The sequence below is a fragment of the Pinus tabuliformis genome, chromosome 7 (genome assembly GCF_031772625.1).
Source record: "Pinus tabuliformis cultivar Carrire ecotype Pingquan chromosome 7, CPIR1, whole genome shotgun sequence".
NCBI lineage: Eukaryota > Viridiplantae > Streptophyta > Pinopsida > Pinales > Pinaceae > Pinus > Pinus tabuliformis.
The window spans coordinates 1,294,705,309-1,294,719,039 of NC_142293.1; positions in this window are offsets into that span (position 1 = coordinate 1,294,705,309).

Here is a 13,731-nt window from a genome sequence, read left to right on the forward strand (position 1 = left end):
CCCAACATTCATCTCTGCATGCTTCATTTACATTTTGAGGTTCAGTGGAAGACAGTAGTGCTAGACAGCTTGAAGCTTTGGCAATGGTTCTTCTAGTCTGCACACCTTCCCCTTTTTCTCCTAAGATTTGAGCTTCTGGATGATTTTTCTGAACATACCTAGACGAAGTCTTTTCTTCTACCATTATCTTCTTCTGGCGCTTCATTGGTTTCTTCTTCAGAATTAGTCTGATTTGATGTGGGAGGATAATCCTCATCTTCTTCATAATATTCGGCTTTTATTTGTTTTGGATTTTTGCATGCTTCATCAACCACGACATCAATACTTTCAATGATTTTCCCAAGTCATTTATTATAACATTTATATCCTTTACTTCGGGAAGAGTAACCAAGGATAATACCTTCATTTGCTCTGGGTTCAAACTTACCAAGTTTTTCATCAATCCTTTTGATGTAACATTTGCTTCCAAAAACTTTGAACTATTCTACAGTAGGAGTCTTACCATACCAACGTTCATGTGGAGTTTGAGTGTTGTTTACCCGAACATTTTCTTGTTGAGAATAGTGACGACAACGAATGCAGCTTCATCCCATAAGGTTACAGGAGTTTCAAACTCATTTAGCATAGCACGAGCCATTTGATGAACAGTTCTGTTCATCCTTTCTACCACTCCATTTTGTTGAGGAGTCCTTGCAGTGGAGAATTCCCTTTTTATTCCATGTTCTTCACAAAATTCAAAGAATTCATCCGAGGTAAATTCCCCTCCTCGATCAGATCTGAGGCATTTGATTTTGCAATCTGATTCATTTTCAACCAAAGCCTTGAAGGCTTTGAACTTTTCAAATGCTTCATCTTTATTCTTTAAAAGTTTTATCCAACACATTCTGGAAAAATCATCAATGAACAATATAAAGCATTCTTCTCCACGAGGTGACTTTTTCCTTGATGGACCACATAAATTAGTATGAACAAGTTCAAGAGGCTTATTAGCTGATCCTTCCTTTTCAGGGAAATGTGCTCGGGTTTGCTTACCAAGTTGACATGATTTGCATATTGTATTTTCTGGAATGTTGATATCAGGAAGATCACGAACAGCCTGGAATCTGCATGCTTTTCTTATTTAAGAGAAGCTTAGATGCCCCAATCTTCTGTGCCATAGCCATTGTTCATAATTTTTTCTTAGATAGCACTGTTGTTGTCCTCCCTTGAGTATGTATAAGTTGTTTGGAGTTCTTATAACTTTTATCACTGTTTCTCCTATATCAAGCTCACAAACAACAAATCCATTTGATCGAAATACTACTTCATTTCCTTGATCACACATTTGACTGACACTCAACAGGTTATGCTTTAGACCATCAACATACATAACATTCCCAGCTTTAACTTTTTCTTTTAAGAGAACAGAGCCTTTACCTTTTATGACTGCAGGAGTGTCATTTCCAAATGAGACCTTCTTTTCCTTTTCTAAGGCATTATATGAATGAAGTTTTTCTTTGTCACCTGTCATGTGTTTTGACCATCTACTATCTATGTACCACTGATTTTCTTGTCCTTCTGCATACAAGGCTATACCACATCTTTCTATTTGCGGCTCTTTCTTTCTCCATATTCTGGGACTCAATGAAGTTTGCTCCTTCTGATATGTTTGCCGAAATTTACTCCTGCATTCAAATTCTTCATGACCGAAGTTGTTACAAATAGAGAATTCTATTTCATTTTCAAGAAAAGAAAAGTTATTGTAGGTCCTTTTCATGATCCCTGTCACATTCCTTTTATTTCATGCTTCTCTATTCATGATGGTCTTGTAAGCAACATATTCAACAGCTTTGTGTCCAAAGTTATGACATGAAAAACATTGGCCATTAAAGAAGTTCCTACAATTATCGAATCTATTGACCTGGTGATTGTAGTTTCTATTGACATTCATTCTTGAAGCAGATTGAGTATGATTTACCTAAGGTTGGTTGTAGCTTCTGTTCATCCTTGAAGTAGATTGAACCCGATTTACCTGGTGATCTACTTTATGCCTTTGCTGATGATTGTCAAACTGTTCATTGCTCTTTGTTGCATCAAGATAGCTTTTAGTGGAGGTTGATGGCTTCTGTGCTTGAGATGCTTCTTCAGTACATCCAAGACTTGTCTTTATCAGAGGAGAAGGGTGCACTTTGATAATTTTATTTAAGGTTTTTGTTCCTTTAGCAAATCTAAGATTGAGAGCTTTTGTTTTCTCAATATCGTTTCTTAGACCCACAATTTCACATTCCAGTTTTTCATTATGTTTTTCTCTTTTAGCAAGTTGGAATGTCAAAGTATCTATAATCATATTCTTTTCTTCTAAACAGATTTTGAGTTTAGAGATTTCTTCATAAAGGTTATCTTCATCTAAAGCATCTAATAAATCATCATCTTCAAAAGCCATTAGAAGTCTATAGTCATCACTATTTTCATCTTCATCACTATTTGATAAACCATCGCTATCTTCATGCATATAGTAGCTCTTCTTACTTACACTTTGTTTTCTATTCCATTTTGTAGATTCCTTACCTTTATCAACCTTATCTTTATGAGGACATTTGGCAGCATAATGACCGAATCTTCCACAAGAAAAACATTTGAAAGGTAGTTTACCTCTGAATCTTCCAGAACCCTGTTGAAGGTTCTTGACAAAGTTTTCTTCTTCTTCTCCTTCTGATTCATTGAGTTCTTCTTTTCTTGAAGCTTTGAATGAAGCTTCTCTCATATCTAATGGACCTCCTTTTCTCATCTTGAAAGTAGTTAAGATTCCGTGCAGTTGTGTCATAGTAATAGTCTAAAGATCGTGATTTTCTTCTATGGCAGATACTTTTGATTCAAACTTAGCAGACAAGGATCTTAAAACCTTTTCTACTAAAGTAACTTCTTTTAATTATTCACCCAAATTATTCATGCAATTTAAAATCTCATCTATACGTAAGAAGTAACTAGCTATACTTTCATCATTGTGCATTTTGAGAGTTTCATATTGAATTCTGAGAGTTTGCAGTTTTGCACGTTTTACCTGAGAGTCTCCTTCATAACTTAGAACAATTTTGTCCCACATTTCTTTGGCGGATTTGAGCTTCATAACCTTGAAAAAATTTGATTGTGATAAACTTCCCAATAATGTAGTGACAACCTTGGCAATTGGTTTCATATTGCTTTTACCTACCGCATATGAAGGAATTGCTGATGGAAATATATATCCTCCTTCCACGATTTCCCAGACATCTATTCCAAGAGATTGAAGATAGGTTGTGGTTCTTACCTTCCAATAAACGAAGTTGCTTCCGTCAAATATTGGTGGTTTGATGGATCCCTCTCTTTCTTGATTACTCATGATGATGGATCTTCCTTCAAGCGATCAAGCTTCTTTTGAAGTACCTGCTCTGATACGAATTGTTGGAAATAATACTGAGAGGGGCAGTGAATCAGTATTATCAAGTCAAGAATTTTTTATAATCAAATTCATAAACGCTACTTTAGTTAATGGAACTTGTGTGTATACGCAACTCTGTTTAAGGCAACTAGCGTATATCCTGCAAACTTATGATTCATTTAATTCATCATATGTTGGTCTTTAATTAGTGAATCAGAATCATATAAACAGTAACCAGATGCAATAAAAATAGAACAGACAATCACACATATGAACACAAGATATAAGGTGGAAACCCAATGTGGGTGAAAACCACCTGCTGCAATCGTCTCTATCTTTTTATAACAAGAAACTTCTTTTTACAATTTTTGTACTAGTGCAAACTTATACCAGTACGTAGGCTTCTACCTGCAGAAGGCTACAACCTTCTCATTCTCCAGCTTCTCCTGGAAAGGAGCTACAACACCCTATCTCTTATACTAGCTAATATGTTTACTAGTACGTAGGTGCCAGCCTACAGAACGCTACAACCTTCTCTTTTCTTCCAAGGACCACGTTTCATAAATTTTCAAACTTGAGCCATCAATAACATCATTCAATCATCAAATATATCTGCATGCATATGCTCTTTTCTCAAGGTGAACCTGCGTAAAAATCTGCAAATCAAACTTAAGATGTATACATTGTTTTGATATGCAGAACTAGCGTGTATACGCGCCTTTTCTAAAGTGAACCTATGTACAGATCTGTCAATGATGATTTAAACATTACAATAATTCCAGACTTCAGTTATACCCAGATCATCATATTTACAGCCTACAACATGTGCCAGTTATTCAGATAAATGATTAAACCACACAAAGATATTTCACTTCAAGCCTTAAGATCTTGACCCATCATTAGATCTTATCCTTCATCAAGCACTAAGGTTCATCCTTGGTTCAGATCCAAATATGCACCATAACCCAATAACCTGTACACTAGATCTCGCTCTTCATCAGATATTCAATTCTTGAGTGCCTTGGCCTAATGATCTTCCCCTCCTTTTATAGTCTTAGGCGTTACTCAATACCATGGACCAAAATGACTTAGGACCAATAGGTTGGACCCAATACCTGGGGTCAATACCTCGAACCAGATACCTTGGACCAATACCATGGATCAAACTACCATGGACCAAATACCTTGGACGAAAACTTAGTTTTCCAAGATATACACACCTTGCATTATGTGAAAGTGCGTGTGTACGTATACATGATTTGTATATAGTGAACCCGCGTGTATACGCAGCTTGGCCAATGGTGAACTTGTGTATACCTCTCTTTACTCATTCTGATCTGAACTTTGTGTTGTTAACCTGCTGAAACTGTGATCTATCATCTGAGTGAGTTGCCATCAAGGACAACACCTGTGTCATAATGCCAACATAGCTAAGGAGGATCAACCATACCCTTAGTCGTACTACCCAACTACCATATTGTATGTGCAAGTAATCTCCCTGAATGTTGTTCTCAGTGTACTGTAGTAGCAAGGTAGTCAACGATTTATCTAAGGTTAGGTTTCAAGTTACCGTACGAGAGGCTTCCAATATACCCAAGGGTAGGTGGAAGTGCAGTCTGTTTGTGGTTCTGTCTAATGCACTACTACTCACAGGGGTACCCACAGGAGTTATAATGGAGTCCAACAAGCATTACCATCTCTTTTATCTCCTACATGCATGTCTCCCTAAATCCACGGGTTTATGCGCTCAATGACAGATCCCTTGGTTTAAAGACGTCAAAACACATCTCTAGCCTAAAAATAATTCTACGAAAATTGGACATACAGTTGGCACTAGAAAGTGCTCTGTTACCACTTTTTATGCACTTGACTTTTGAGAAAAACAAAATGCCAATAATACAAAACAATATAGCCCAAAATGCAAAAATATCACATGAATTGAGACAAGCTGCAAAAATATTTTATTATTCAGAAGCAGAATACAATGTTCACTTGCCTCTTTGAGGGGTCACCTCCAACAGAGAAGAGCTCAATTAAAATAAGACTTGATGAATCTTCCCTTGCTATCTATGACTATTTATAGCTTTATGAAATCCAAAACCATAACTACTAGTGGTCCCTTGCATAATATAGGCTAACCACTTTTTTATTAACTATGCCTCGTTTATAACTAATTGTGGTCCATTTTGTATAAATAAGGTCAACCACTTACAATTATTATTAATGTGGATAGCTGCTTATGGGCTTTATTGACTCAACTAAATATGAACTAAGCCACTTGGGCTTATTACATAATAAAAAGAGTTAGGCTTTGACCCTAACGAAAAAAAATTGAAGAGAAGTACAAAATATTAGCAACAAACTTGAGAGAAAAAATTAATATCGAAAAACTATAAAAATTGACTTTGTATTGTGATTGGGAGATTGTAGTCACCTTTCAAGTTGTAGGTTGATAAAGAACATGTTGTATCCTGTTGAGGAAGGAGCCTCCTCTAGGTTGTAGCCTGTGGAAAATTTTGTGGGAGTTGGAGCTTCCTTGAGGTAGTAGCCTCTTGTAGGTTGGAGCCTATATAAATATTGATGTAATAGGCGAGTAGGAGATTTCCTTCACATCACTTTCAACCAAACATTTGTGGTTTTTTCGGTTATGGGTTTCCACTTATATCTGTTGTCTTCATGTGTTGTGTGCTAATTGTTGTGTGAATGCCCTTGAACTGTGAATAAGTATATATGCAAATGTCTCTCCCTAGTAAATGCAAAAGGAACCATTAATAATTAAACATACATAAGTCATTAGTTGCATAAGGAAATAATAGAGAAGGGAAACTAAGTTGAGCTAAAAATTGGGAATATATGATTGATTCACACTCGCCCCCCGGCACCCACCCCCCCCCCCCCCCCCCCCCCCCCACCCCCTTAGTAATTTCCAAGAATACATCACGAGAGTCACAAGGGTGACATAAGAGGGGCCCCACCTACTACAAAATGCATTCTATAAAGTTAATTTATTAAAAAATAAAATCTTTTAGAGATATTCTTCCCAAACATTAATAAAATATATTTAAAAAAAAACTGAAGAGAAACTAATCCTCAAACAACGAGTCTCTCTAATTGTTTCAGGAGGGTACAAAAGGGAAGGATACTATGAAGGAAAATATCCATCATTTGTGAGGAGAGGTGTGCGCCAGATCTGAAAGTTGTCATTATTTTCCTCTAATTTATTTTTTCTGTGAGTACAAAAGGTTGACCTACTGGTGGCAACAAATTTCTTTCAAATGAGAGACAAGAAGGAAAGAAGATTCGTCCATTATTTCTATATTCTATTTAGGTTTTCTTGTATTTCCTGCATTTATATATACTTATAGAAGGTCTAGATTTATTTTTTTGTCGATAAAAGTGGGATCTTTCATTTTCTATTGCATCAAGTTATAATAGTTACAAAAGTTTGGTGACCTCAACCCACCCCGAAGGGAAACTGGGTCTGTTGGCCACCTAAAATCCTTAATAGTTGTCCAGCAGAAGAAAATTTTCATTCTATCAGTCCATGCCAAGTGAACTCTACTATCAAAAGCACTACACTTGCTACTGTCCAACATTGTAAACAAACTGTAAATGGAGCTGAGGACTTGACTATCTAACATCCTCTTAACAAAAACTAACATAAACTAAGCAAAAGCATAAACGAAGCATGACAGATTAGTCTACCACATTTTTGGGCAGGGTCTCTTCAGCTTTTGTCTCTTGCACTATCATCTTCAGGAGTTGTTTAATTTCTTCTAACTTTTCATCTTGCATGAGCAGGGTAATATGGAAGTTCTTCATTTCTTTCTTTAAGTTCGGGATGCCCTGGGCCTCCTCAGCCAATTCCATTGCTACTTGTTCCATCGCTTTTGCCATAATTATCTTTACAACCCAGTAAACATGTAATGCTTTCCTATAAAGAGACAATCGACTTCTGGTATTACCTAGATCGGGAATCATATTTCCCTAGTCCTCCATCTAGGCTTCTGAATCCTCTTCCAACGCCTTGGCTTCTATCTCTTGAATTATCCTACGGATCTCAGCATCCGTGCCTTCTTTGTAGGCTTTCTCCACTTCTTGAACCATTTGGTTCATGGTTCGATGTCCTCGTCTCTATTCCGCTGGAATTTCCGAGTTCACCTGCTGCCTTTCGAATCTCCTTCTTCTGCCCCTGCCCCGACGCCCGCCTCTGCTACATGGATGCATGGTCCCTTTCCTTACTGCTGGTTCACTTCCCTACCCAATTTCAAAATTTATACTCTCTGTTACTCCCTCACCTTGCTGTCCTCTAGTTCGCTTCTCGACATTTGTTCTTGTGCCTTGTTGGTCACCCGCTGGTCTCCGGGTCTTCCTTTCTCCTGCTTTCCTGGCTGTAGTTTGGTGTGGCCTCTCTATTATCTTAGCTTCCGCATCAAACGCACGTTTTTCCCCTGTCACCTAGTCCTGGGGTATGCCCTCCCAAGTTCTGCGCGTGATTCTACTCTGCCCTGCCTCATTTACTTCCATTTTCGTGGTTGCTTCTGTTTCTATCTCACTCTCTGTAGTTGTGGCGTGTCTTGCAATTTTTCCACCTGTACTCACTATCTGTGCAATGGAGAGAGCTACCTTATCGCTCCAGTTCCAAGTGCTCTTGACCCTACTAACTGTTCTTCCTTTGCTCCTTTGCACCACCACCCTCTGTTGGAATTTCGATCCTTTTCTTCTGCCCTGCGTCTCCCTCCTTCGACGCTTGCCTTTCCTTGGAGTTCCCTTTAAACTTTTGCCATCTACCTTCCGACCTCTCGCATCCATGCCACCTTTCTTACACTCTTCCCTCCACTTCTGATCACTGCCCTTCTTCCCATCACCTGTCTTGATTGCCCTGACAAATCCTGGCCTCGGGATCCTGCCAATTCTGAGCTCCATCATTTCGATTTGTGTGTTATTAATGACTCGTGGTGGTTCCTCCTGCCACCTCGCCCTTTTCATCATTTTACCGTGCTTCCCCATCTCCTCCACCTCGATCAGGGGATAGAAGGTCTAGATTTAATGCAAGTTCTAATATCTAAATTTTTTGTAGAGAATCTTTCCTGATATAATCATATCATAATGGCCCAAAGGGTTGTTAATGTTGCTTTATTATATTTTTTTCCTATAATTGTTTGTGTACAAGTCTTTAACATCATAAACACTTCTGAATTAAATTCTAGAAAATAATTCTGGTAAGTATTATCCAAACGACCAGTTATACTCTCATTTATCAATAAAAACAAGTCATTTTTTAGCCATTTTTTCTGCATATCTTTCTGAAACTTCATTTTTGTAACATAAAAAATTTCACTAAAATTTATTTATATATTTATGAATTAGTTTTCTACATGCTTGGATGGCCTTTTAGCTAAAGAAGCATTACTTTAATCTTCACATAAGAAAAAAATTTAGTTTCAGTGCTATCGGTTCAAATATTTTTTTGATTTGTTGTTATACATTATTCATGTGTACATGGTTTTATCTCATTGCTATAAAAATTTATAATTATTACATTTTTTAATTCCATTTTCAACTATGTACTTCATTGTTTATATTATCCTTGTTGTAAATAATTATGTAAATGAACAATAAGTCAAAACAAGTAGGGGGTAAAACAATGTTCCTAGCCCCATTATCTCACATGCCTAGTGAGATTCCATGGTTTGTTGGTGAAGTGTAAAAAACTTCATATGTCAACAAGGACATGGTGCCTAAGATTTTTGGGATCCTCATGAATGAATAGATGGATACATTTAAGCAATTTATCAATCCTTGCTTGACCTTCTCCCCTAGACATACATACATGTTGGAGTCGAACTCAAGTTGGATCATCTATGTTTAATCTTTACAACTTGGAGAGGGATATATTCATTTGTTCGATGGGATTGAGATTTCATGTGCCCCATACCTACAAATTATGAAACAAGATGCGGTGTTAGTGAGAAAGACCTTTAACATGGTGAAATTAGAGGTAATGATCTCAAGAAACTGGCAGGAAACTAGTTGCAAGTGGAGAACAAGGGCCTCATTGGAAACTTCTATGGAAGATGAAGATGGGTGTAGCATGAACGAGATCTCGAGGACCCCTTTCCTAACCTAATCATGTGTTGCAAGAGTACTATATTTTCAAAGTTCAATTAATCCAATAAAAATGGGTGTAGATTACTGTTCTAACCTAACCACATCCTGCAAGAGTCCCTAGGTTTTGAGGTTCAATTAGTCCAATAGAAATGGGTATAGATTGGTTTGAATGTTCTACTTTCTTTAGAAAATCAACATATTTTTCTAACATGACTCAATTATGAACATGTTGAACTTTGGGGGTTTTATTCCTAAAGGTAGCTTACAGGAGAGGCAACGTGGATCAACATGAGCCCCTAGCCAAAATGGAAACATGTGGTACAAAGAATTTTGAAATACACACTCGTGCACATGCAAGGTGCTCTATTCAATGTTTTCAATTAAAGGAGTTTCTGGCAAGGGACGTTGATCCCAAACAACCCTAGGCAGGGGTCCATTGAGTCACATAAACAGTTTGAAAGAATTTAGACTTTAGATAAAGGTGATCCACTGAGCCATGTAAATAGGTTAAAGAAATTTGTAATCTAAATAAAAAGTTATTTTTTCCTCTAACATTTTATTATCTAATAATTTTTTTAATGTAATAATATTTTTAACTTTTTCTTATTTTGAAAAACAACATTTTCCTTTTTATCTCTAAATTAAATATTCATATGCCATCCTAAACCTCACAATTCTTATAATATAATAAAAAATTTAAAACTATTCTTATTTTGGGAAATAATAATTTTTTTATCCCTAAATTTAACACCCTTATACCAACATAAACCAAACATGGTAGTTTTGTTTAGGATTGAAAATATTTTTTTGGTTAAAACTAAAACTATAAAATCTATATAAACTATTAAAAAAATATTTATTAAAACTATATTATAGATTATTAAAAATATATTTATTAGAAATATATCATAGATACTTTGTGGAAGATGGGTCTTCACACTATATTTAAGTTTATACATGAAAAGGTCATACGTGACAAAATGTGTAGCCTTGACCTTTTACTCCATCATTTTCTATGAAAGTAATATTGTTTTTTAACAAGTATTGTATCCCCGTCAAATAAATTTGAATATAAATGTATGTTAACATAATTGTTTATTTTTTTTAAATACGTATTTGAAATTATTTATTAAATTAAAAAAATAATTTCATTTCGATATAAATTTCCACAAACTCAAAATTTAAACTTTATATTTAATAATTATGTATTTCATTTCAAAGGAATGTTGTTAGGATTTATTTCGGATAAACTTATGTTAATAAACTTGTAAACATGTAATCATAAATGTAAATATAATGTTTAACATTTAACCATTAACATTTTTAATCTATTGTTGGTTGTATTTAAAAATCAATCTAATTATTATTATGTATAAACATGATATAAATTTAAAATATAAAGAGCTTTACGAACACTCAAAAAGAAAGTATGGTAAACAAATAAAAATATAAATAAATGAGAGATATGGTAAATAAATAACCATTTTTTATATTTACTCCAGAAGTATGGTAAATGTAGGTTTTAACCCTGTACAGAAATTACCTTCACACGACTTCTAAAACACAGAAAATAAACAATGCGGGAGCATAACACATAAAAGACATATACACAGAGATTTCCCCTGGATCCCAAAACCGAGACTACCAGCTTGATTTTTCATTATGTTCCTCTCATTCTTACAATATATATTTATACATGCTGAAGCATCCAATACCATGGACCGAAAACCATCGCGTCCAAAACCATGGACTGAAAACCATCGCATCCAAAACCATGTGCGAAAAATCATGCACAAAACCATAGGTAGGTCCGTCCAACCTAATATAGGGTCCACCTACACCCCTCAAACTCCCCTTGACTCCCCCCGCTACGCAATCGGCGCAGCAAAGAGGCGGCTCCGCCCCCTTCTAACCCCTAGTTAACTATGTGGGCTAGTCGTGGAAAGAATATAACACAACCCAACATTATCCCACTTGTTGTTTTCTTTCCATAGGGGGCCACAAGAGAGCTTAGTCATTTATCTAGCCCTGCAACACCCATTGTTTCTCTACACCAAGAGAACTTCTCAGAGCTCACAGATTTTGTCAATGCATCTGCGGTATTCTTCAAAGTGTCCACCTTTACCAGCAACACCTTTTTTCTTCTATCATATCCCTCACAAAGTGATATTGAAAATCAATGTGCTTTGTCTTTGAATGATTAGCAGGGTTCCTTGCCAAGAAAATTGCACTTTGGCTGTCACAGTCTATCCTTATAGCTCCCTGTACTAACCCCATAGTTGAACAAAATCTCTACAACCAAACTGCTTCCTTGCTTGCATGAGTGGCTGCCATGTATTCTGCCTTTGTAGTTGATAGTGCCACTACAGATTGTTTCTTACTCATCCAATTGACTACACCTCCAAATAGGTTAAACACATACCCACTTGTAGATCTTCTCTGATCCAGATCTCCAGCCCAATTTGCATCAACAAACCCACAAATATCCAACACCCTGTCCAATCCTGGTCTTCCTTGGTAGCACAAACCATAATCACTATTGCCACGCAAATACCTGGAAACCCGCTTCATTGTTGTCCAGTGCTCCTTCCGTGGTTTTGACATAAACCTTCTCAATACTCCCACTTCATGTGCAATTTCTAGTCTAGTACAGACGATCGCATAAATCAGGCTAATGACTGCACTTGCATATGGAACAAGAGACATGTCCTCTTCCTCTTCTTATGTCTTGGGACACTGTTCAGCAGATAACTTTACACCTACAAGAATAGGAACCTTCACCGGTTTACTATCCTGCATTTAAACCTCTGCAATATTGTCTCGACATACTTCCTCTGGTTTAACCAGAGCTCCCTCTTTATCTGATCTCTTTTAATTTCCATGCCCAAAATATAGTTTGCAGCACCAAGATCTTTCATGTCGAATTTGGAGGACAAATGGGTCTTCAAATCCTGGATAATTTCTTTGTCATTTCTAACCAGCAACATATCATCCACATACAAGACTAGATAAATAACATGGTCACCAATTAATTTAAAATACACACAATGATCTGCTTTGCTTTTGGTGAAGCCAAGTCTCCGTATAAATGTATCAAATTTCTGATACCACATCCTTGGTGATTGTTTTAACCCATACAGAGACTTCTTTAACTTGCATACCAGTTCTTTCTTACCCTTCACCGCAAAGCCTTCAGGTTGCTTCATGTAGATCTCCTCTTCCAGATCCCCGTGAAGAAATGTTGTCTTCACATTCATCCGTTCTACCTCAAAATCAAAAGCAACAACAACAAATAAAAGTAATCTATTAGAAGTTACCTCGGCAACAGGAGAAGGAATATCACCAAAATCAATTCCCGACACCTAGGAATAGCCTTTTTCTACCAACTGAGCTTTGTATTTCTCCACCTTTTCTTCTGCATTTGTCTTCTTCTTGAACACCCATTTTTTGCTAATGGGTTTCCTTCCAGTCGGCAACTCCACCAGATCCCAAACCTCATTTTTGTGCAAAGATGCCATTTCATCAACCATGGCCTCTTTCTAGAGTTTTCCATCCTCTGAATCTATTGCTTCCTTCACAGTTCCGGGATCATCATCAGTAATAGATAAAAAAAAAATTGAACAAAAAGCAGATGGACTATACCTTTCTAGCTGCCTTCTTTCTCGAACTGATCTTCTCACACCCAGAGTTTGTGGCTCTTCATCTTCTGATTCCTCCTCTGCTGTAAAGTTTGATTCTTCCTCCTTTAGCTCCAACTCTATCTTCTCAGGTTCCTTTGGTTGGACTTCATTTTTAATAACATCTTTTACCTCTTTGAACACCACATCTCGGTTGTACACAACCTTATTACTGGTATCCAAAGCTTATAACCCTTTAAACCATACTTATACCTAATACAGATGCACTTTTCAGATTTACTATCCAACTTGGTTCATTTCTCCTTTGGAACATGTACATATGCATCACATCCAAATACCCTCAGATGTGAAAGAGAGGGTTTTTTACCAGTCCATACCTTTTGTGGAGTCTTATCCTCCAACGCTGATGAAGGTGATCTATTGACCAGGTAACATGTTGTCTCCACCGCCTCTACCCAGAATTCCTGTCCTAACCCGGCACCACTGAGCATGCTTCTTGCCCTTTCCATCAATGTATTGTTCATTCTTTTTGTAACTCCATTTTGCTGAGGTGTATATGGAGTAGTCTTCTGCCATGCTATACAA